Source organism: Planococcus citri, chromosome 2 (assembly GCF_950023065.1).
Source record: "Planococcus citri chromosome 2, ihPlaCitr1.1, whole genome shotgun sequence".
In the NCBI taxonomy this organism is placed as follows: domain Eukaryota; kingdom Metazoa; phylum Arthropoda; class Insecta; order Hemiptera; family Pseudococcidae; genus Planococcus; species Planococcus citri.
In genome coordinates, this window is record NC_088678.1 from 35976299 (window position 1) to 36002550 (window position 26252).

A 26252-nucleotide genomic window follows, 5' to 3' on the forward strand; every position below is an offset into this window, starting at 1 on the left:
GTGACGAGTTCGTTTCATCGAGTGAAAGGCTTTTTTCAACTTTCTCAACAGATACGTCAAAATAGGGGTCAAATGGGTCAACTTCACCAATCAAAACCTTTTTTCATGTTTTAAATCAAAAAATCGCATTTTTTCGCAAACTTTGAATTTTTTAAAATCGACTTTTTCAACATGGTACCATCCCAATTTTTTAATATGTTGTTCAGCATGAAAAGTTGTCCATAATATATTTTTTTCAGAATTTTTGAGAGTCGGAACGATATAAAAACTACGTTTTGAAACTTTTTGAGCTGATTTTTTGTACGAAAAAAAGTGGCAACACTGATTTTTATGATATCACCAAGAAGCCTTTCAACCCCCTAACTATGGGAAAAAGTTCAATTTTGGTAGGTATCGTGGTTATCGAGTAATCCACTGCTGAAATGGATGATATTTTAGGTTCACTGAAAACTTTGACACCCCCTGGCTGCCTTTAGAAATGGGCTACAGGGCTGCGATTTGCGCCATTGGTCATCCCTTCGAAAGATCTTTCCTCAGAAAAAATGTCAAAAAAGTCGCCGACCCCCCCCCCCGTATCATTTCTTGGTCGAATTGACGTCTTTAAGGCAGGAACTTGAGCCACCACTTAATCTTATTTTCATCAGAAAGGGAACAATTCGGGAAGTTTTTTAGTTATTGCCTGTTATGGATGAAAATAGAGTTTTCTTTGAAATCACTTACTTACACGTTCACCGTAATAATTAGAAAATAACGCAATTTAATTTTCTTAATATTTTTATTAAGTAGAAAAATATTTTTAAAAAATGATGGGATAGGTGAGTAAAAATACAGAACATGAAAACAAAAATCATCTAACTTCTAAGCACATCAATTGTATATTTTCCGGTATCCAACGCACTTTCATGAAATCTTTGGTTAGAAAATAAAAATTCCGATCTAAGATCATGAGCATTATGATTATCATTTTTTTTCAAATCCAATACATCAAAAGATGATGATCTAGGAACTAAAACAACTTCCGAATCATCTTTGGTTAGAATTAAGTGGTAATTGATGTCATTTTCCACAAAATCCAACTTTTCTTCACCATGGTCGAAAGTTTCAATCAAGTCTTGCTGCTGAGTGATGCCTACTGGGGTGCCATAAGTGTAGACCTGCGAGCAAAAAAAATTGAGTACATACCTAGATATTAAGTAAGTGAATATGAACCGTTCATAAAGTTTTAGTCTACGTGTATCGAATCATTCAAGAATTTCCAATAAACTCACCAAAATGGCAAAAAATCCGCAAAGGCAGAATAATACAGATGAACTCAATTGAACCGACATTATCATAACTACGTGCAAGAATCGTAGGTAGGTATTGTCAATGTAAGTTACTAGGTATCTACTTACTAGTACATGCACAAGTGAATCTAGATAGCCTATTTGTTTGTTTATTGTTTATATAGAAAGCTTCATGACACAGCGGTATATCAAAAGCAATGTTTTAATCGTTCATTAAAGTCAACAAAACATATTAACGATATGAATTTTTTATTTTTTTTTAAAATGATCCGACGTCTAGGGTACCTATGAAAGCTGCAGTATGTGCCACGTTTTTCGGCATCTGTTCGTGACATTGTCAAAGAAATCGGAAATGCGATTTATTTATTAATCATCATAAGACACCAAAAAATTGATTTGATCACAAATTTTTGAAATCGAGTCCAAATATTTAGGTACTTACTGCAATAGGATAGGTAATCGTGTTGTTGTTTTTTTTTTCAAGGAAAAATAGACAGGGTGTCGTCGCGGATCATCGAAATTTTGATCAGATCACGAATCACAATTGAATAAGTGATCCGAGTCAAGGATCTGATATGAGTATCATGTCAGGATCTTAACAACTTGAAAAAAAATTTACTTCGAATGTCTTTCGAAACCTTTGAAAAAATGACCAATTTCCTGCACTTTGAATTACATAGAGGGAAACTTTTAGATATCAAGTCTGACTTTTGATAACTTCCAAGGGAATCTCACGAGAGCGGATTTTTTTTCTTGAAGTAAGAAGACACCTAGAGTAACTTCCATCATACGTAAAATTTACAGTTGCCCAAACGCAAAACTGAAGGTCTTGGGTCAAAATTTCTTGAACCGAAAATTTTTGAAAAATTCCAATCTTGAAATATAAATATTTTAATTACGTTTTATCTGAACAAATAACGGTGCATTTATACAAATTCAACCCCTCTACACTCGAAGGTGAGCGAGGAGTCTGCACAAATAACCTTAAAATGGCTGAAAAATGTGACTGAGCAGCTATAATTTTGAGAGTTGCTTCTTCAAGTCACAAATCGAGTTTCCCTCGAGTTTGAGAGCAATTTCAAATTTGAGCATTCGAAAAAACATTTTTTGAACCTGGCAAAATGTTTGAAAAACTGTCCCATTAAAATGGTAGAAAAAAACGATTGGACAGCTACAACTTTGGGAATCGTCTTCTTTAGCCACGTGTTCTCTAGGCCCAAAATTTCTGAAAAAATAGCCGAAAATCGACAAAAAAAGGACAATTGGACAGCTCGTTTTTTCTGAACACAAATCGGATTTTCTGCAGTTTGGGTGCTATTCAAAGTTAACGCATCTAAAAAAAGCAATTTTTTAAAGAAATTTTTTGCCTTCTTTTTGGAAATTTTGGGCTCAAAAAATACCCTTATGGACCAAACGACATTTTGATCATAAATATTCTATGAGGATATTTTATACTGTTCGTGGTGCATTTTTTTCATTTTTTAAAGAACTTTTCCCATTGTCATATTTAGATTTAGCGAGTTAATTACTTACTCAATTTTCATTCTTCTGCAATTATCTGATAGCATTTTTTTTTCATTATCTTATTTCCATTAAAATCCAAAATTATTTATTGAAAAATCTTGTCAAAAAATCGAATTTCAGAAAATTGAGTAAAATGTTTTCAAGAAGAGCGTATTTTAGGGTAGTTCAGCTCACTGAAATTTTAATCCAAAATTTACATGGCTATTGGCTACTATCTGAATGAAATGGACAAGGGCCGTTTTGGGATATCACGACCCAAGAATTTACGCTCAATTTTTCAAATTTTTAAACCAGATTTTTCACGAAAACTTTCAGATTTTAGAACGGAAAAGCAATATTGAGAATTCATCTAACAATCGCGAAAAAAAATATAAATCGAGTAAATTCGAATTAATGTGATTTGCCAAATCCAAATATGGCTTTCAAAAAAAATTTCAGACGAAAAGGACCCTCCTTAGGACGACAAATGCTACCGAAACACGTTTTTTCGATCATTTAGGTACGCGAGATTCCACTCATCGAAAAGGTACTGAATTATTTGAAATAAAAAAACTTTTAACGCGTAATGGAGAGCGTGTGTGTCATTTTCAAAAAGTCAAAATCCACTGTAAAGTTCAAAAAAGTTAAAGAAAAAATTGAGAAAATTTGGAAGCATTTGTACGAGGAATCTTCACTCATATGCCAATTTTGTGCTTTGTTTGACCAAAAAATTCTCAAGATGGAGGAGCTGACAGTATGAAAATCAAGCCATATCTTCATCACCACCACTCAATTTTGAACTAACATTGCTTTTTGTTGCACATCATCCAAATTTTTAATGACGGTTTTACTTCCACGTTTTCATATTTATCTGCATTTTCCAGCTCTTCAGGAACTAACAAAAAAATCAGAATCTTCTTTGGTTGAAATCAAAAGGCATTTGGGGTTATTATTCTCTAAAATCCAACCATTGTTCACTAATACCTATTGTCAAAAATTTCAGTCAAGTCATTATTGCTTTTAGATGCCTGTAGGAGCGCCATCGCCAAAGGTTACAGATCTGTAAAAATAATTATCATTCATCAAGTACTTAAAATATGCACCTAGTCAACGTGCATCGTAGGTGCATAAAATCGGTCAAAAATATTTGATGAACTCACTAAAATGGAAAAAAATTCGCAAAGGCTGAAAAAAAAAATGAACCAAACTGTACTAACATCATCAACACAAAGCAAAAAAATTTCAATATGCGTAGATGTGTCTTTTGAGTCGTTTGTTTATATAGAAGATTTCATGACGCTGCGGTGTATCAAAAACCATGCCTTAATCGTCCATTAAAGTCAACAAAACATATTAATGATTGAATAATTTTTTTTTTTTTAATGATCCGACGTCTAGAGTACTTTTTAAGCTGCAGTAAATGTCACGATTTTTCGGCACCTGTTCCTTGTGAAGATATTAATGAGCTTTCAAAACAATTGAAATATACATGAGGTTTATAAATCATAATATGTACAGTATCTACTTCAAAGAATTGATTTGACCACAAATTTTGGAAAGAAAAAATGTTCAGTTACAACAAAATTATCTTTGGGCAGGTACCTATAATAAAACATTTATACGAATGAAAAAGTTGGCAGTGACTCGATCTAATATTCTCTAAAAGTAGGCAGGCAAGTGCAAAATTAATGTGCGAAAATGTGTTTTAGTGGTTCTAATGGTTCAATAAACTGAAATAATTTCACTAACAGTTTCTCATAATTCGGATAGGTAATTAAAAATCTTGGATGGAATTCTCTGAAAAATTGTAATATATTGAATGAAACGATAACTCGTGACAATATCACGAGAAAATATTAATCATACCAGTATCTAATGATGAGCTTGATTTACATACTTTCGTCGATACTTCAAAAAAAAAAAAATTATGCCGCTGCCACTGTAATTTACGTCAAAAAAAGTAATATATGAAACTTGTCTAATTTTTGCAAAAAACTCGTCTTGCTCGGTATAATAAAATAGGCAATTTAACCACATCGTAATGGTAATCAAATCGCGAATTTCGTGAAAAATCAATTAGATACATTTGTCACGGCTCTAATGCAAGCTTTAGATAGGTACCTACCTATATATTGGTCATTTTAGTTGGAAATTCGTTGCTCAGATAAAGATGAAAGGACCATTTTGTGAATTTACTAAAATAGTTTATATTTTGTAATATTTTATTGGTCAATAACCTTGCCAACCTCGCAAACCGTGGCGCCTAAATAAATACCTAATTTAAATTCGTTTTGATGCGAAAGACCTCCAAAGTTGTCAAAAAGCGAGCAATTTCGGTCTGAAAATTCCGATCTAAATAATTTAATCGCAAAAGATGAACAAATTGATTCGAATTACGAACACCTTGTTTTACTAAAATATAAATGAAAAAATTAAACCGGTTCCATCTTTCAAGTTGAAATGTAGAAAATTTCCGCGTCGTCGCGGAATGTGGAAAGTAGGTAAAATCATCGAGCTGCATCAAAGCAATGATACTTAGGTAGTTACTAGTTAGGTACCTGGTTACATATGTTATATGTCTACCAAAATCAAATTAGGCAACTTTGTTCGATTAATAAATTACAGTTACCCATATTGGAAGTTATTAATTTGTAATTTAAGAAGGTCATGATTTTTTGTCAAGTTATTCGACGCGATTTTTCATTAATTTGTTTTGTCGTGAATATTTTTTTAAAGGACGTTGCGGTTTTATTAATTCAATTATTTTTTTTTTCAAATCGCTAGAAACGTTGCGTATGTGTTTGGAATTTCAAAATTACATAAAATTTCATATAGTTGCTTGATATATGCATTTCATATACCTATACACTTGTATTTCGATTCAATTAAAATTGATTTTCACTTACTTATTTTACCGCGAGCATATCGAATTAAATAATCAATTTTACGATACGAAATGATAAACTTTATCTATCTCATAGAGATCGAAACGAGTCTCATCGAGAATTAAGTTTATCATTTCGTGTTGTAAAAGCGATTAGATTATCTAATTAGGTGTCGATCGGTTTGATTTCGCGATAACTTTATTAATTGTAAATATTATTTTTGGTTTGGTTGTGAATTAAACGAATTTACATTCGTTATAAAGTTTGTATTTGTTGGTCGCTCGTGCGAGGGAAGAGAAAGGGAAAGAGAAGAAATACTGAGAAAATCCTATAGGCGTTTTTATAATTAGCAGTGGGTATCTAAGGTCTTTGATTCACCTGTTCTGGCCTCACCTTCGACTACCAATTTCTTCTAATTAGGCAATTTCGTTTAAAAATCGAGCTTAGTATCGTAAAATCCCTATCCCGAATTTTCTTGAAGTCATCAATATCACATCAATGCTTGAGAAAGCTTGAAAACTCAGTAACGTCCGACATCTCTTTTCTTCCAAGCTTTCGAGAAAAGAACGTAAGTTTGTATTTATTATTGAAATTTCTCGCGAGAGCAACATTTGGGATGGTGAAGGAGATTTACTGACATGGGAAAAGAGTGAAAAAATTACTGTTATCGAACTCACTCAATCAAAAATTTCATTCTGAACCCTTTTGGCGGGAACAAATTTTTCTCCATCAAAAAAAAATGAGAACAAAAGAAATGTTAATGATTTTGTTTTGAATTGCCTCTGATGAGGTTATCAGAAAAAATGAAATTGAAAAGATGTTGAGAAGCACATTTTCACTAGTTTTCTTTTTATACGACGAGGAAAATTTTTAAGTAATGAAGAGTTGAATAAGCGCAAGGGTGGTTAGCAATGGTTTTGGGACCTGAGGAAATACTCCAACTGGGACCTACTGGTTACTTATGGTGGATGGGGGGCAAGAGAGGTCATTTCCAGAAGTGTCGAATTATTAGTTTTTTCTTTTAGATATTTCTTCCTCCTCTTCCTCATTACTCGAAACATCTTGAAAAATGAAAGTGTTCGAGTCGAAATTATGGTACTTTTTTTTTTTCAATGAGAAAAAATTAGATTCTAAAAGTTCTAATTAGACTGTAAACAACGGCGAAATTTAAAAAAATTAAGTATCCAACAATAGCATTTTACAGGTCTCAAATTAAATGAAAAATTCACCATTTTAGTTTTAAACTTCCAAAAATTGGAACCTCCCCCCTCCCCCCTTTAAAATAACATGAAATGAATGAGACTTTGATAGTTTTTTTATTTAGAAAATGTGACATTGTGCAGCTTAAGAAGCAATTTTTACAAGTTTCCAAAGGGTCCCAAGAATTTCAGCTCTACAGGCACAAAGCAAATTGAAAAATTATTTTCATTAAACAGAAAAAATGTTAGAAAGTATCAACATAGTTTATCATGACTTATGAGCATTTTTTCTGTATCATTGATTTAAAAGCATTACATAACAATAAGAAAAATCACTACATTTCTCGACTTTTCAAAGGCTAGAATCCTCAACTTCGAACGCTCAAGTTCCTGACACTTTGGAGACTTTCTGGGTTCTCATAAATTGGAGCTTGGGGCCTTGGATCTAGGCTCAAAGGTCTTAAAAAGAGTAAAGTATGTCACCTACAATCTACATCTCAGAAACAAATTCTGAGCTTTAAAAATGGCGAAATTTTAAAATTAACCAGTGAAAGTTATTCTGTATGGTCCAAAACCCCTCTGATGAAATTTTTAGATCACCAAATCACCCTTAAGCCCTTCAAAATGAGGTGAAATTGCAATTTCAGATGAAAATTATTCAATTCGGCCAATTTCGATCCGGTTTTTTTTCAGACTTGCAGGAATGTTGGACCATCAAGGGGTATAGGAATTTTTGAAATTTTTTCAAGCATATCTTTTGGGCAAAATGCGTATTTTCAGCTTTCTCAAACTGCATTTTTGGTCTTTTCGTTCAAAGGTGCAATTTTGAAAAAAATAAGTATGTATTAAGTATCTCACCCAGATGTAAAATATATTTTTTTCAGAATTTTTTAATTTTGTAAAAGACCTTCAAAAATGCAAAAAACATTTTTTTTTCATGGTTTATCCTGCCCAAATTGGTCAATTTTGACTGAAATTTTATTTCTCAGAATATTATGAAAAACGTTCAACTACACCATCAACTCGAATTTGGTCCAAATGCCAATTTTTTCTGTTTTAAGTACATACATATAATTTGTTATGCGTAAGTTTAAAAAAAAAATTAATTCCCGCAATTTTGGGAACCTCTGAATCACCTTCTGGGTCATCCATTTCGCAAAAACTCATCTATAGACTATTATCAACTCAGAATACACCATATATTATAATCACGTAATTTCAATTTCAGAGGAATTTGAAACTTCCGATTTTTTTAAAACTCATTTTTGTTAAAATCAGGTTTTTTTCAGATTGAAAAAATGCACTCGTCTCTGGTAAAAAAAAATCGTGATGATTTTCAATTCCTCTGAAATGGGCATTGCATATATTATTATGTATTTTATGAGTTGATATATTAGTCTATAGGTACACAAATTTTGGCCGAGTAAGTGACCCGGAAGGTGCTTCAGAGGTTCCCAAAATGGCAGGAAATATTTTTTAAATAAAAGTTATAAAACAGAAAAATTGGCAAATTTGGCCCAAATTCGGTTTGATAACGTAGTTGAACGTTTTTCACATCATAAGAGTTTAGGACCATAAGGGACAACTTTCACTGGTGAGATACAAAATCCGAGGATAGGGCCAAATCGCCTATTTCACACGGCCAACTAGGCCTCTGCTATTTAATTTCAATTAAACAGCCATAATTTCTGCTCATTCGGTGTTCAGCAAAAAAAAAAAAAAAGTTTCAATTTACGTAATTTTTTGGTTCTCATTGTGAGAAAGAGAAAGAGGTGAAAGGTGGCGGAGGTTAAACACATTTAAAAAATGTTACACGCTTGTCGGTCTTACTGTCTTTATTTTAGCTAATTTTTTTCTCATATTTATACAATATACATACATACTTGCAGTCTTTATTCGTCTTCTTTTCAATAAACACTAGGATGATTTAATTTTTAAAAACCCATGCATTCCAATTTATTATTTGATTTATACGTTGACAAACCTTGAACCTGAACTAAAAATAATTTAGTTCAATGCCATCAGCTCATTTCCTTTTTCATATCAAACTATTACTCGTATAAGTACGTACCATTTCTTTACAGAGCAAGACGATAGACTACATTTAAATAATCCTAGAATGATTTCTAGAATTAAACCACATTTATAGTACGTAAGGATAATGAACTTTATTACTTCTATACATGTGTATAGGTATTAATACAGTCACTATATAGTCTATAATTATAATTATCACCACAATAGCCGACCACCAATATACACGTAGACTGCATATTCTCGTAATAATACCTAAGTACAATACATGCACATGCAGTGGCACATACTCGTACTCGTACTTACGACAAATGCCCTCAATTTAAACACTACACTAGGTACCTAATACTTTTTCCGCCACACATTAACATAAATCACCAAATAATCAAAAAAACACATACCACGGCGGCATGACAGGCACAGGGCACAGGCTCATACTTACTCGGCGGTGGTCGACGGCAAGTTGACTGGAGGCAGGGACGGAGGGGGGTGAAAAATACCCAATAAGCGTATAATATGGCATATAATAGAGAGCATCTCGCTTATACCCTTTCATTTTTGTGTAAAGTTAATTAGTTATAATTTGTGTTTATTTATCTTCATCGTTTCCTGGTATATAATAACGTTTTAATATACAACTTGGTGAATATTGTATGTGAAGTATGATTCACGCGATGCCTGGAAACACGTGTTCGGTGCACGACTGCACGTATATATTAGATGCACACAGACAGAAGGGGTACCTAGATGTATACTGATGCGGGGGAGGACGAGCAACGAGAACAACCCAGTGTAACCGCGGCAGATGCCTGTTGTTTTTTCGATCCATAATACGTATACGCAGAATGCCCGTAATATTGTTGAATTAACGCTTTAACTGGCCTAGTGTATGAATAAGTACAAGTACAACGTACTTACTATGCTGATTATAAATTGGAATTGGAGCAATGGACGTAATATATAAGGCGTCGTAGTTCAAACAGATGCGTGAGTTTTGAATATCGATCAATTCTTGCATTGGCTTCTCACCTACAAGTTCTGAAAATGCTACTTAGGGTACATGTACCTACCACAAGGTGACAATGGTTTAGAAATGCAAAATTCACGTAGCCCCAAAATCACCACCTATACGATATTCGAGTTTAATATAGGCTACATGTGGGTCTTGCGATATGGTACGTACTTCCCTGTACTGTACATATTGCCACGGTTTTCACTTTCCAGTCCATAGTTCCCACACTTTGCAGGGCATAATTTTGACATTCTCTACGTACAACGCATCGCTCGCTCGTATGCGAGCGTTACGCGTCGACATAAAGTTTTGTAATTATACGAGCCATATGTTACACGGGGTAAAAAACAAAGCGAATATAAAAGAAGCCGAAAATGTCTCTGTACAAAGCGAGAGAGAGAGACCTCGAACACAACGCTGGAGAAAGGCAGATGCGGAGGAGGAGGTGAAACATCTGTAAATAATAATTGGAGAAAAAAACCAACGAGACGAGATAAGTTAAGGAGTCGCTTTGAGAGAAAGGAATTTCAGTACTGTTCTAATACATCGATTTTGAAATTTCCTAAACGAAAAAAGAGACAGTAGGAAGGAAATGATACTCGTAAGTTGTATTTAAATTCGAATGATACGCGTATATAAAGGCCTACAGAGAGTTCGTATCATTTCCTTATTAATGTATTTAAAGCTATGGGTACTGCTTCCTGCTGAGTGCTGATGTGGGCAGAATTGACGAAATGTAAACGAAATTCCAAATTGGTAAAGGTTTTTTCCATCGAATGGACTTTGTGATTCAAACGAGTCGAATGAACGTCAGAGAAATTTGTTTAAATTAATTGTTCATTTTAATTCCTTGATTTTGAAAGAAAATTTACAAAACATTTTTTTTTCAAATGATGCTTATTGGGACATTTTATATCAACTCGACCAAAAAATACGATTTTCTACCTCGAGTCTTTCGATTTCAATTTTTTTTCAGGAACATCTGCTCACCAAACGACTTAAAAAGCATTATTTGTTTGCTTCCGGGTGAGTGGAGGGGGGTGATACCGTTCGTTTTCACTAAATCTCATTCCTTCTGGGAAATAAATTAAAATGAGAAACAAAGTATTAAATTTAAAAATTGAAATATGTATTTAGGCTACATATATTGACCATGCAACATGACTGACATCACCAAGAAAATTGCGGAATTTCTTAAAGAGTCATTCGTTTAATCATATAATTGCATATTCATTCCAATAAAAATTATTCCAATTGCCATCTTACTTGAAAAGTTACTCGAAAATTGATGGATCTATCCGAGTGAGATTCCACCGGTTGAACGAACCGAAAACAATTTTTTAATTATACCTCGTGAAAGCCAACAAGAGGTTAATTTGAACCGAACCCCTTTACAATAAATTTTAACAATGCATAACCAAATAATCTACTCCAATTGTTACAGGTACCTATAATTATGTGGTTTTTCGAAGCATTTAAATACTCGAATCACATTTTTCAAAAATATGTAAAAATATGTACTTACTGGTGACAAAAACTGTCCCCCATAAAATACCTACCCATCATGCAAACGTAGATTTTCGATAATTTTTTCACGTCTGTTTACCCCCAACCTACGTATTATAGCCTATCCAGGTTTTACCTCCTTTTCTGGCTTTATATATACCGCAGCTGAATATTTCTCTGTATGTAGAGTAGGTAGAGGTACAGTCAAGCTCATTAATTATATTTACCCTTATTTTTCACTAAATTAAAGGGGGAAGGGAAACGACCCTATCAATTGCTCAACACTACCTACTCGTAATAGAAGTGGAAGGGTGGATTAATGTGTATATTTCGTTTTTCGGCTATATGTTCGATAATTAATGTCCATATTGAAAAATAAATATTGCTTGTAATTTGTTACCTCTTTATACCGACTATTATTTTTTGTCATCTGTAGCGCTACCACTTTATGTTTATTCGTTTGTCTTTTCCAGCTTATTAATTACATTTTCCGCGTTATATTTTCGGTTCACGTAGAGGAAGGTGGAGGAGAGAGGGTACTTTTGTTGGGAAAATTCACGTAGCGAATGATGGGAAAAATATTTTGATCGATGAAGTATTATAAATTTAATACGGTTCGCAGGGTGTCCAATAACAAAACGAAAAATTGACTTGTGAAATTTTACTCCTCCCTCCCTAAAAAAAAGGAAGATGTTAAGTGTCTGCAAAACATACTCCTCACGAAAAATTGAAGTGTTAAAAATATTTTTGCCCCCCCCCCCACACACACAAAAAAATCGAGGAATATTCGAAAACATTGAAAGAGTGAAAATAGTCATGCAAAATTTTGACACCATTCCTCCTTCCAGATAAAAATTCAATCTTTCAAAATAGTCCCAAAAAATTAATAAATTGATGAAAAAATCAAGTCGCCAATGGAAAATACATTTCTGTCCACGTTTTGGTTGCAATCACATTTAGAAGTTCAATTTCGTGTGAGTTGAGATGATAATATTGTTGAAATCCATTTCCATTTCCTTTTTAAAAAAATGTCCCAACATTGGGAAATGTGTAGATTGGGCTGCTGCAACTCTGAAAATCGTCTTTCAGGGTCATATTTCAACGTATGATTCTTTTCAGGACCACTTTTAGCATGCGAGTTGAAAAAAAAAGATGTTTTGGGTCTAAATATTTTCAATAAAATTTCTTAGGTACTTAAAATTTTAAATGTTTGATTGGACCGCTACAGTTCTAAGAATCGTCCATCTTGGTCATATTTCGATTACTAATGCTCTTTGAGGGCCACTACTGGCATACGTGAGGAAAGCATGAACTTTTTGGGCCAAAATTTCTTAAAAGAAATGCCCCAAAATTTCGAAATGTGCAACTTAGGCATCTAAAACTCGGTACAGAGGAACTTGTTGAACCGATATACTCTTCGATTTGAATGAAACCAAGCTAGATCGAAAAAGCATGCTCTAAAAATGCTCGTAAATTTAAATTTTGGGCGTCATTTTTTTTTAATTTTTGAAAATTTTAAAAAAATTTTAAAATGTTGTTTTTATTACGATTTTTAAATTTTTTTCCTAAAATATTTCTCCCCCCCCCCCAACAAAAAACACCTAGTTCGAGCATTATTTCATTTCAATCACCCTCTCCCTACTCACTTGAAAAACTACCCATTTTAGAGCCTTCGATCAGTTTTCAAAATTTTCTCTAGAAATTTAAATTTGTTCTGAAAAAGCCACATTTTCAACTGACACTCTTTAGTAATTTCGAGGCAACCATATTTGAAGAGTGTTCAATTTCAATTTGACCTTTTAGGGCAATTCGCAATTTCTGAACAAAATTGAAAACTTGCAGCCTTTAGAATGGCCAAAAACTGGTTATTTTTCGAACTGGGAGGATTAAAATGAAGTAAAATTATTCACACCAGTTCATTTTGTTCAGAAAAAAATATTCCATCAAGAAGTAGAAAAATTTCCAAAGCTTTTCTGAATTTTTAAAATGTTTAAAGATTCGCTAAAAATCCAAAAATGCATTTTTTGGCACCGAAAATTTTGGTCATAGGAATTTTAAAATGTGCTCTTTCAAACCAGTTTAGTTTCGTTCAAATTGAAGGAGGTCAAATCTCTAATCTTAGTCATTGTTTCACTACCATCATATTTTGAAAATAATTTTTGACAAGAGTGAAAAAAGTGAATTTTTCAGTACTTCACTTTTTTTTGGAAAATTATTTTCCCCCAAAAATTTTGCAAAAATTAGCTCCCACGAATGTCACAAGGAACGAGGTTTCTGAAATAATCAATATTGTCAATTCTATTTTTTCATCCTGTGAGACCCTCAATTTTCTATTTCCCACACTCCGATAAAAAAAATTACCAAAGTCGGTCTTTTTCGCTCAAAAATAAGTTCACACTTCGAAAACGCGTTGAAATTTCGACCTTTGAAACGAAAGTTCAGCTTTCAAAATTCTACTACTCCATAGAAAGGAGTAACAATTCAAAATTACACAAAAAATCACCATTTATTAGGTAACTAAATGTAATTTTTGTTGTTGCTACAAAACATTTCATTTTCAAAATGTGTATTTTGAAAAGTGAAGAGGTTTCTCGTCTTCTCCCCTCCCCTCCCAAAAACAGCAAAAACTCTTCAAAAAGAAAAACAAATGAGGCATGTGATGCATAAAAATAAATTCCCATGGTTCTGATGGTACTGAAACATGAGTGCAATATGATTTCAAGTTTGAAAAAAAAAAAATTTTCGACTGTGAAGACCTTATTAATTTGTTCTGAGGCTCATGAGCGCTTCCCTTCAACTCTGGAATACCTACAGTCGAAATTTGAGTAAATGTCCTTATTTGCTTCTTCATCAATTGGTATATTTTCAAGGACCACTGAACACAAATAACCAACTATTGAATCGAAAAAGTAAGCTCACTTTTGTTTTTCTCATCCTCAAAAAATATCATTTCCTCATTTGAATGGATGACTTTTATCCAAATAGCGACCGTTTTGTGAGGTTACGAATTTGGAACTACATTATTTTTGGGGGTTGCTAGATGATTTACTACTAGGCCCAATCAAGAAATCAAAGTTTAATTCTCCTTCAGAACTTTCAAAAACACTTTAGACAGATTTTATATGAAAATTTCACACAATGAGAACATCTACTAGCATTGAAAATGGTACACTCGTCTTTTGAAATGGTTTTAAAAATTATTAGAAAGTAAGTAGGTATAGGTACCTAATTGCTTACTGGGGGAATTAATTTTCTCAAGTCAGTATTTATGTACAAATAAGTTCATATTTTTAAACTGCATGTGAAATAAGCATGCGACTACCTCCTATTACAATAATTAATTGCTAAGGAGAGAACGAATACTTCCCATGAAAGTGTCCATTTCTAGCGATAGATAGAGCTAAATTCTTCCATTTGATTCGTGCACAAAACGATAGATCTTGCACTATACCTGCGATTCCTTCTCTACTCGAGGGTTTAATAAAATTACTAAAATAATTTTTACTCAATTAAAAAGCGAAATATTATTTCAAGAAATAATACAACGCTACTTTTCATTTACGAAACGAAAAAAAAGTAAAAATTTAATTACGTATAAAAGAAAGAAATTATTAAAAAAACATCAAAATTTAATTTATACCTACTCTTTTTAAACATAATATCTCTCGAGCTTTTATACCTCTCGTAACTTGGTCCATTCCTTTCTCGCCTTATCCGGTGAAAAAGGAAAACGAAGAAAAAAAAGGAAGAAATAAAAAACCCCCGCCTATAAACTTTCCATTACAGATACTACTTTTGAAAAACTTTAGAGTAAAAGCTCTTTTGAATAAAAAAGGCTTCTGCGTGTACAGGGGTAAAAAAAAGTACCACATACATGGAACTTTTTTGCTCGTAACACTTTGAATTCTACATACAAGTCGGTTATTCTTGATAAGCTGCCAATTTCCATTCTCACTTCGATACGACGAAGTAGGTACGAACCATAGTCGAGAAGTACGATTTGATCTTTATACAAACAAAACGAATAAACGATATTCCAATTGGCTGGGCACTCTAGCTACTTCATAATCATATAACTTACGGACTAAAAACCTTAAAGTCGAATAAACTCGTCGAAAGAAAATACACAAAGAGGAAGAAAAACCAGCAGGGCGAAGTTATAGCTGCAGGGTAAAAAAAGAGCAACGCTTTCGGTTCTCGCTCGAGACGTTCGAACAAAAGAAATTTTCGAAGAAGAAAAAAAAACACCATAAGATTTTTCCAATTAAAACTGGACGACGAAAATGTTAATCATTTATTTAAGCGAAAGATACACATTAAAATTCCATTCTGTTTAAGCGATTTTACTGAAAATTTAAACTCGCTAAATGAAGAGGGCGGAATTTCGAATAATATTTTAAAGCTTTTACTTTCCTCGACTTCTCAAGATTTACTTTCTTGTAGTTATTTATGTGCTTTTCATAGCAGGCCGCATAAATTATAAAATATGGTTTTTATTATGTTGATTTTAAACGCGAATTTCCCAAGTTTTACCACACTTTTCGAAGTCTATATAGCAATGAAATTCGAATCCGATAGCGTATACGCGGTAATTTGAGAATCCGTTTCATCTCATTAGGCCTCACTCCCCTTTTCTCTATGCATTTGCCTTAACTTTTGCCGGCTCCATGCGCCACACGTTGTTTCGGTTCGGTGCTGATATGCCTTTGCTTTTGCCTTTGTATATGGCAGTTTATACGCTATGCGAAACTTTCCTTATTTAAAATTAACTATAAAAATATTACCATTAATTTATAATTCTCTAATAGGCAACACGTTTTCGCCACATTTGTATACGTATACTTATAGCGTTAAATTTATAGACCCATTTTTCGCCTACATACGTACACATTACCTACCATTGGGAACCTATACGGTATACGAGTTTGATAGGTATTTTGACCTTCAACTTCACCTCCTCACCTCCTTCCTCGCATTTCTCTGCTACTCGTATATGTATTCCTCTTCTTCGTCTTATTGTTGAGAGAAAATCTATAAGGCCTATGCATAAGATATAGCTGAGGTAAACTATAGTTTTGTTTTGATTTTAAATTCAATCGACTTGAGAATTAAGCCGGAGACAGGATTACCTAGTTGATGAAATTTTATAATTAACGTTGCGCTGTGCCGCACCATGTACTTCCTCCTTGTCCTCCATCTGTCTGTCACCAGTTCAGCACTCCGTTATCCTCCATCATGCTCCCGAAACCCGATGACAAAACTTCCCTCTCGTAAGTTGTATATCGAACGTCTTTTTCGATGATAATTAAAATTTCTTATCTTTTACACCCGTTTCACTTTCACGTCGAATCTTATATAGAATATGGTTGACATAGAAAAGCTCGTCGTATAAGGTTTATTAAATCGGTTCGTGAGGTGTACCGGAGTAAGAAAGAAGGAAGGGGGTTGAAATGAGATAAAAACTGTTTTAGGAGATGTATGTAGTACACACAAACACGCGTTTTGGAGAATCGTATGAGAAATTTTAACCTAATTTGATACGTAGTAGTACGACCACATCGTGTTTGAAATTGAATTGGATGATCAAGAAATTGAACAATATTAATAAGAAAATTCGACTAGGTTCAGTATGCTTCCATCTACACACAACTCGCTTTATAAATAAATTCATAATTATCCAAAAGTTTCGTCAGAAGAAAAAAATTGGGAAAAAATTATTGGTTTACAAAAATGAGAATAAAGTTGTGGCTTGACAAAATCAAAATAACGTTTGGAACCCAAAGTACAATTTAAAATTATACATTATAATGCAATGCTCTATGAAAGATGATTTTAAAAATTACTACTTTATTAAGTACATATTATTATTTTTAAATGGACTTTTTATATATTTTTGTTGCAGGTTAGTACAGTAAAGAAAAATTCATTATTTCTCGGTCAGTGGAGTAAGTATTGCATCATTGTACAAATAGGTACCTACTCGTACCTACTACCTATTTATTAAGATTGTACATTCACAAAAATTAAGTGTAAGTATAAAAGCAATGTTTAAATCACGGTAGCCCCCCTGACCTCCTTCGATGGCAGAAGGGAAGTGGACACCGAATCTTTAAAAAGCATCTCCTAAAATGAAATAAAAAATAATAAAATAATAAGAGAAGAAAAAATTTAAAAATAATTGTAAAAAGCACAAAAAACACCAATAGATGAAAACTAAACTACAGATACAAATTGGCATCGGTAAGGCAGTAGAAAAGCTCTTTTGATCCGAGCCATATGAGCATGATTCTTGAAAATGGCGAAATTCCAGAACCAAATAATCATACAAAATTATTTTTAAAAAACTCTCGATCTGAAAAAGTACAAAAAAAACAACAATCATTCAAGAAATCCATTTGAAATAAAAAAAAATAGATTCTATTCCTGGTTCTGTGAAGAGACATGTTTATTTTCTGTACCTAATTGACCCCTTCAATCTACAAATGAGATGCTAAAACTCCATTTTGAAAAGTAAATTGTTTTTAAACAAAAGGACAGTCTTGCTGCGATTTTTAAAATTTTCACACAGTGAATTTCAACTTTTTTCCCCTTGGAAAATTCGGTTTCGAGCTTTGAAAATGATAATTATTTAAATATTTTATAGGTATTTTAAATTTCCAATACATTATCTTCAAACCTCCGCAAACATATTTAAGGATAAGGTACTTCATCAAATTTGATCAGTCTGAGATACTTGAACTCAGAAACTGGGCTGATTTAAAAGAGAATGACCCAGTCAAGAATGAGGAAGTCGCCGAAAAATATGTAGGTACCTGAAAAATTATTCAAGATTGAAAAATGATTTTTATTTTGTAAAAAAAAATCTAACATGTTAAAAGATTAAAAAATTATGGAATTGAAAAAAAAATCTGTAAAAATCCATTTAAAATAAGAAAATTTTCTGGAAATTTTTGAAAACTTGACTCAAATTAAATACTCACTTAATTTGTAAAGTTTCCCAAAATTTTCCCACACTGAGAAAAATCACTTAAATAAAAATTAAGCACTGAAAAATTTAGTAAAGGAGCCTCCCTGGTCATTTTTTTGTAGTATTTGCTACATTTTATAGTACATGCTACTAAAAAATTCAATATATTTTACAAAAAAAGTAATCAGGGGGAAATTTTACTACATTTTACAATAATTTTTACTGAATAGTTCTCTCAGTGAGTGGTGCCGAAATGACCAAATCTTTCCAAAAATTGTCTGGACGAACTTCATTGAAGATAAGATAAAAAAATTATCAAATTGGTTTGAAAGTGATGAAAAATAGAATAAGTTACTTGAAAAGCATTTGAAAATCAATTCAATTAGTAGAAGTTCTTTAAAAAAAACACTAAGAACTCAATAAGAATCGAAAATCCATCTTTTAATCTCACAAAAATTTTATTCAAGATGAAGGTCATCTCAAATCTTATCAAAAATAGTTTTAAAACTGTGAAATACTTAAAAATTAGCAAAATTCGTTCATGAGAGAATTTTTTTGAAAAATGATCAGAAACTTGATTTAGAATCTGAAGGTCATCCTTCAATTGTCCAAAATGATCATTAAAATTTTTCTAAAAATTTAATAAAGATGGGTAAAATAGGGGAAATTTTATACAATTGCAAATCATCCTTCAATGTTCCTAAAATTCATTACTCAATGATATCTTCAAAATCTCAAAATTGTCTAAAAGTTCAAGGGAAAAAATTAGATCTGATGAGGTGTGATCAGATCTAAAATCCGACCAAAACTTGATCTCATCAGATCTGATCAGACCTAATTAGGTTTTCCCTATTGGATCTCATCAGGTTTGAACAGATCTAATCCGATTACAACTTTGATCTGATCAGATTTGGATTCACAAAATGACCTCTAATATGAAAAAGTCTCACAAAAAAATCCGTTCAAAGATTTTCTGAAAACTAATGTCAAACCAAAAAGTTCTTTCAAATTCGCCCGGAAGCTGCTGAAAAATTGTTAAAGTTTCCATCGCTGAAGTCATCCTCAAAAATCGATCATGATGGAACTTTGATTAGTCGAACCCCAAAAATTGATTCATTTGTGATTTTTTATTTTCATATGACCAATGGTAGGTCCAAGACCTCTCAAGTCTCGATCAAAAATCAATCATGATCGAACATCGAAATTAGTCTCATAGATCGATGTTTGAAATTAAAATCCGATTTACCCAGCACTACCTCGTGGTAAAGAAATCGATTATGATCAAAATCGATTTATTAAATCAAATTCCCAAAATCGATTCATTCTCGATTTTCAATTTCACACTATCTATCATTTTTAAAATTATTTTTGTTTCGTATGACACTGTTTCGTTTCATCTTCGTTTTACGTTTTTCTTCTCGGTTCTCGTTGAGCGATCTTTTAAAAATCGATTTTCTGATTTCATTTTTTATTTTTTATTTTCATATGACCTATGGTAGGTCCAAGATCTCTCAAGTCTCGATCAAAAATCAATCATGATCGAACATCGAATTGATCTAATAGATCGATGTTTGAAATTAAAACCCGATTTTACCCAGCACTACCTCCTGGTAAAAAAATCGATTATGATCGAAATGTTTGCCCCTTTTTAAACCTTCAAAATCTAAAAGATGATTTAAACAAATTCATTGATAATAAATTAAATTTTAATAATATTATCAAGTTAATCAAAAATGATAATTTACTCCATCTAGGTATAAGTGCTTTAAAAACCAAAATATTATTGTGTTGTAAGCACTTTAAAAATAAATGTCTTGTCTTGTCTTGAAATCGATTAATTAATCAAATTCCTAAAATCGATTCAGTCTAGATTTTCAATTTCACACCATCGATCATTTTCAAAATTTTTTTTTGTTTTGTACACTGTTTTGATCGGCAAAAATTGACCAAATAAATTACGTTTTTCTTCTCAGCTCTCGTTGAGCGATCTTTCGAAAATCGATTTTCTGATTTCAAAATTTTATCTCTATTAGTAGGTACTTTGAAAATCGGAAATTTGATAAAAATTTACCTTCAACCAGAAAATTTGTTCAAAAAAAAAAAAGAAATTATCAAAGAGTTGTTTAGAAGTATTTTTGCAAATCCAACTGAAAATCAAACTTCAAACTTAATCAACTTTTAAAACATTGTGTCAGTGCTGCCAAGGGAAAATATCACAATAAAAAAATTTTCAAGAAAGTTTTTAGTACCCAACTCGATTATAACAGATGTAAAATCATCGAAAAATCGTTAGCAAAGTAATAAAAAACTAGCTGAAAATCATTTTTTTTTCAACATCGATGCCAGTGTTGCCATACGAAAATGCCCAAAAAATTCTCTAAAAAAATATTCCACCGGAAATGAAATCACTTTCGCTAGAACCTCGACACCTTTATCGAATTTCACACGTGCTAAAAAGTCTTACGTATCAAAATCCTTTACCGTGTGTAAAATGTAAACCCGTTGTAAATTTCATTAACGACTCCGAACCGCAAAATCCTCTACTTACATAAGACGATACCTACGCGAACACGTTGTATACCATGTAGGAGAGCTAATTCCCGATTCACATCTCACAGGCAAAGGCGAGGCAGCCTTTTAACGCCTCGATAATCTGCTTATACGATAGATTCTGTATACCTATCCACCTATCTTCTATACCTACCTACCTACCTAGTACACACCACACAGAAATGTAAAAACAGAGATCGAAAATATGCGGCTGTGAAAATCTCGCGAACGAGGAAAAAAAAAATCTTAAAAATATGGTACATACCTTGGGGAGCGAAAAATTTCTGCTCCATAAAGTACATTCCAGTTCAACAGACAATCTGTCTAATGGAGTGTTTTAATTGGTTAACTCCCTCACACGCTGCGGCCAAAGTATATGAAACTTGACGCGAACACTCCTCTTGATTGGCAAATCTCCACAAATACCGATAAATAAAATTAATCGCGCTCGATGCGTTTTTATACTTACTCGTCGTCGTTGAAAATCTATCATACCTTTTTTCTTTTCTGCGCTCGCTTTTTCCTGCTTTTATTCAATTTTCCGATGCTTGTTAGAAATTAATTTTTTTCCTTCTTCTCCTTGCCTCAGCAATGGTCGTATAGGCTCGGTAGGCTATAGTTTTTCGAGAGAGCGAAACGTCGAAGAAGGCCGGACTGTGTACTTTGCCGCGTGCTCGCGTATAACGTTACTCATAAATCATTTTATAGTTTAATTTATACTTCTGACAGTATTATAGACCGTTAAAGTATAAAGCTATCATTAAAACCAACTTAATAACTAGGTTTTAAGCTCGAGATGTTTTTTGGTAGATTTGAATTATTATAGTATATAGTATAGGCTATATACACTCACACGACGACGACGAGAAGCAAAGGCAGAAGGTATAGGTACCTACCTACAATATATACCTATATACAACGTATATGCCCTTTTAAATGCCACAATGCCGCTCGCGAACTGCTTTCAAATATTTCATAAAATTTTCTTTTACGATTGTTTGATGTTGATCTGTTCGTTAGAGGTTGTTTTTACGCTATATATATCTCGAAAACCCTACAGCCCCCACTACCCTTCACTCTGTCTACAATATCGACTCTATCGCGAGTATTAAAAGTATTTAATTTAAAACGAAACGCGTTTCCCCCTCCCCGCGATGCCCTGACCGCACGATCCATCTTCTTTGACGAGGGGTACCGCGTTTTATAACATCGCGAGTTCGCAAATTTTAACCCAACTTAACCAAATACAATATATTAAAAAGCCTACTGCCGCCAAAGAAGAAAATAATTACAGCCAAAAACATTCCCCCCTCTTGCGTTCGTCTCCTTGGCATACAATACAAGCACCAATTTCCATATCTTCGCTTCTGGGGTTTGCTACGTACAGAACACCAAAAAAAAAAGAAGTAAAAATACAAAAAAAAAAAAAATTACACCGAACACCGGCCGTAATTTTCCGCCTTGTAAACCATACCAACGTGTCGACAACTAAGCTCCAAAAGACCATCCGGCAAATCGTAAATTTCTTCGCTTATTTTTATGAAACCGTTTATTAGGCTATTTTTGAATTTATACCATCAATCGTTAAAATTACGCCATTATTCTATGCTAGGTACCCTGCGTATAAATGGCGATGGCGGAGGTGGTCGTTGCTGCTGCTGTTGCTGTTGCGCCCTTTTTCGCAGTTCGCACCCATGTCCTTTTTTCTGCCTCGTATCGTCTCGCCTCGCCGCTCTATAGATCTATTTAAGGTCACTCATGAATTTACAATGAACTCTAAAAGCGCAACGTTTCCTTCATTTTTGCCAAAACCTAAATGAAATTTTAAACGTTTGGCGAGTGCGATGAATATTTCAACGGTTTGCAGAATTATATTTATTCTATTCTTCTTTTCGCGTATTTCCCTGCCCTCTCTCTCTCTCTCTCTCTCTCTCTCTCTCTCTCTCTCTCTCTTCTTTTGCAAGTTCGTTTGCTGATCTTGCCACGACGACGATGCGACGCGACGGTTTCGCTTTGGTTCCGATTTTTAGGTGAATTTTCCAAATGAATGTGGGTAGATATTGTGCCTTGTCGAAGTTGTCGAGTTGAAAGTTAATGAAAATGTATTCTGCGAATTTTCTAGGGCATTTCATGAACTGTATCCTCGTGATTTTGATGAAAAGTGGTCCAGGTGATGGTTTCATAAGGGAAAAAACATTTTTTGAAGTAGACAGAGAAAAATCAGAAGATTCACTCAAAATACATGTCACCAGCCAAAATTTCAGGCGCTGAAATTCATTCTGTTGGGAAATTCGATGAGATCGAAAATCTTTACTATAGAACGTCGTTGACAAAATACGTAAAATTCAAAACCGCATCGTAAACAGTAAATAAAAAATATTTATTTTTTGTTTATAAAAAATAACAAAATGAAAACGAGTTCAAAGAACTCTTGAAGATCGATAAACGATCACTACTACGACAAAACGTTTGTTACATTACGACTTTTACTGAACGAATAACGAACCTAAAGTTTGAACTTGAACAAAACAGAAATTTTAACGGTAAAACAATGCAGATAACCAGTAATATTTTACGATAAAAAACAAACGAGTTTAGGGTGAAAGATGGCCAACAATTTTCAACTAGAAAACAGCCACAAATTCTTAACACATTCGTTAATTTTTGGTGAAATTTTGAAAATTCAAAGAACCAAAAATGAAGAAAAATCAAAACTTCATCAAATTAACCTAGAAATCTGGAATTTGGTTTCTACCCTATTTTCAACCTCTCGAGTTGATTGGTGCTGTTTTCGAACCATTCTGAAGCCTTTAGAAGCATTTTAAATTTGTCAGTTTTCGAAAAAAAATGCTGTAGCGGAGTGAAAATAGAATTCAGCTCCCGCAAACTAAGGTTCAGCATTTTTGTGACCCTTCGGATCAATTTGGGCACATATTTTCAAAATACTTCCGAGGCAGCTCAAATCCAAAACTTTCTTCTGCAGTGATCATTTTTGAAAGAAAAAGAGGAAAAAATCACAATATTCTGATTGGAGGCTTTAGAACGATTCGAAACCATCAACAATCGACTCGAGAGGTTGATAATAGGTCTCCTTATACGAACCAAATTTCGGATTTTGTTAGTTGAACTTTCGCAAACAATCATTTTTTTCCAAAAATAATCACTGGAGAAAATGTTTGAATTTGAACTGACTCAAAAACATTTCGAAAACAATGTGTGTACGGTAATGGCACAAAAGTAGTGCCCGATGGCTTTATGGTCCAAGTGGAAAGAGTAGCGAGATGAATGTGAAGCAGAGTTGAGTAGGAAAAAATAAGGGCTTTTAAAAGCGACCTTGAAAATTCCAGGCCCATTCTCAGGGTGTCCACAAAAGTGAAAAACCGGTTTGGTCAAAAAATTCAAACAAAACAAAAAATGTAGGGCGTAAAAAATTACACAATTCTGTCTATAATCAGATTTTGAAACCAGTTCATTGATTCACATTTAGCAACCAGTTTTTGACAATCACCTAAAAATGGAAGATACTTATTAAGTTATTAGCCGGTTTCAAAATTCGATTAGCAAAAATAGTTTGATTTTTCACGCCCTACAACTTTTGTTTCATGCTTTATTCTTTTCGATAACTGGTTGCAAATTAATGAACCGGTTTCAAGATCCGATTAGTGGAAATAGTTCGATTTTTCACGCCGTACAAGTTTTGTTCCAAGCTTTTTTCTTTATTTTCAACTTTTAGGTAATTTTTGATAACTGGTTGCAAATTAATAAACCGGTTTCAAAATCCCATTAGCGGAAATTGTTTAATTTTTCACGCTCTACAACTTTTTGTTTCAAGCTATTTTCTCTATCTTCAATTTTTAGGTAATTTTTGATTACTGGCTGAAAATTGGTGAACCGGTTTCAAAATTCTATTAGCAAAAAAAAACGATTTTTCACGCTCTCCAACTTTTGTTTCAAGCTTTTTTCCCTACCTTCAATTTTTAGATGATTGTCAGAATTGTGTAATTTTTCACACTCTACAACTTTTTTTTCAACTTTTTTTCTCTATCTACAATTTTATGGTATTTTTAAATTAATGAACCGGTTTCAAAAAATTCATATCACGTTTTTGTCGCCTTAGGGTGTAGAATACATTACGCCAATAAAAACCAGTTTGAATTTTTTGACCAAACCGGGGGTTCACTTTGTCAACATCCTGAGGATGGGCTTGAAATTTTCTAGGTCGCTTTTGAAAACCCTTATTTTGTCCTACTCAATTCAGCTTCATTCATCTCGCTAGCTTTTTCCACTTGGAAATTAAAGAGACCGGGCACTACTTTTGTATCATACTGTATAAATCGATTCCGAACAGTCACAAATATGGTAATTCGAATATATTGGTGCTGAGTTTCATTTTCAACCTCTTCTCCACCCCTCAACGGCTTTTGGAAAACGCAGAATCCGAAAATTTGCTGAAGAATTCAGAACGATTCAAAACAGTCATCAATGGACTCGGAATTTCAGAAATGGGATACAAACCAAACTTCAGCTCTTTAAGTCAATTTGGTAAAATTTTGATCCCCCCCCCCATTTTTGAATCACAATTTGAATTTTCAAAAAATTGTAAAATAAATTTGAGCACTTGAAATTTCTGCTGTGGTGTATTTTTGGGTAGTCCTTAGGTAGTCCAATGTACTCCCTTTTTTTATTTTGAAGCCCTCTACCAATTCCTTTCTGCAGACTACATTTTCTTGAATTTTTGGAAATTTATTCAAACAAATAAAATTTGGTATAAATGTAAAAATCGAAATAATTTCATCTGCTTTAGCTAGAAAGCTGAATTTTGGTATGCAATCTACTTCTGACCTACTCTCTTCTTCTCTTCCTTCTGGAAAATTTTATTTGAAACACTTAAAAGCCATTTTTAGCAATTCTTAAGCCTCCAGTAAATTTTTGAAGAATTGAAATTTCCAGAAAATTTTACACAATGAGAGTTAGAAAGCTGATAGAGTATCCCCAGTTCGGGGGCTGAATTGACCTTGCGTTCAAATTATTGAAAAATTCCAAAGTGGAAAACCTTGCTCCTACAGCAACATCTCCCTTATCACACTCTTCTTCCCTTCTGAAAAAATTACAATGTTGACTTAAAAAGTTCAAATTTATCGCTAAGTAGTTGGCCAACAATTTTGAAATTTCTACGGGGTATAGTGTTCCAGAAAAAAAAAATGAAAAAAGAGCTGCAACTACGGATCTACTTACATAGAAAAGTTGTGTGGCAAACTTTTTGCCAAGATTGGTCTAAAATCTCCATAACCAAGAGTACCGAAACTTCAG

At 33.2% G+C, this 26252-nt stretch overlaps 2 protein-coding genes across 3 annotated transcripts in view; both read left to right on the forward strand.

Moving 5' to 3' along the window:
• The window catches only part of LOC135835591 (uncharacterized), a 309298-nt gene that overhangs the window by 121901 nt on the left and 161145 nt on the right, over positions 1-26252 (forward strand). The window lies entirely within an intron of this gene.
• The window catches only part of LOC135835590 (hemicentin-1-like), a 168874-nt gene that overhangs the window by 22709 nt on the left and 119913 nt on the right, over positions 1-26252 (forward strand). The window lies entirely within an intron of this gene.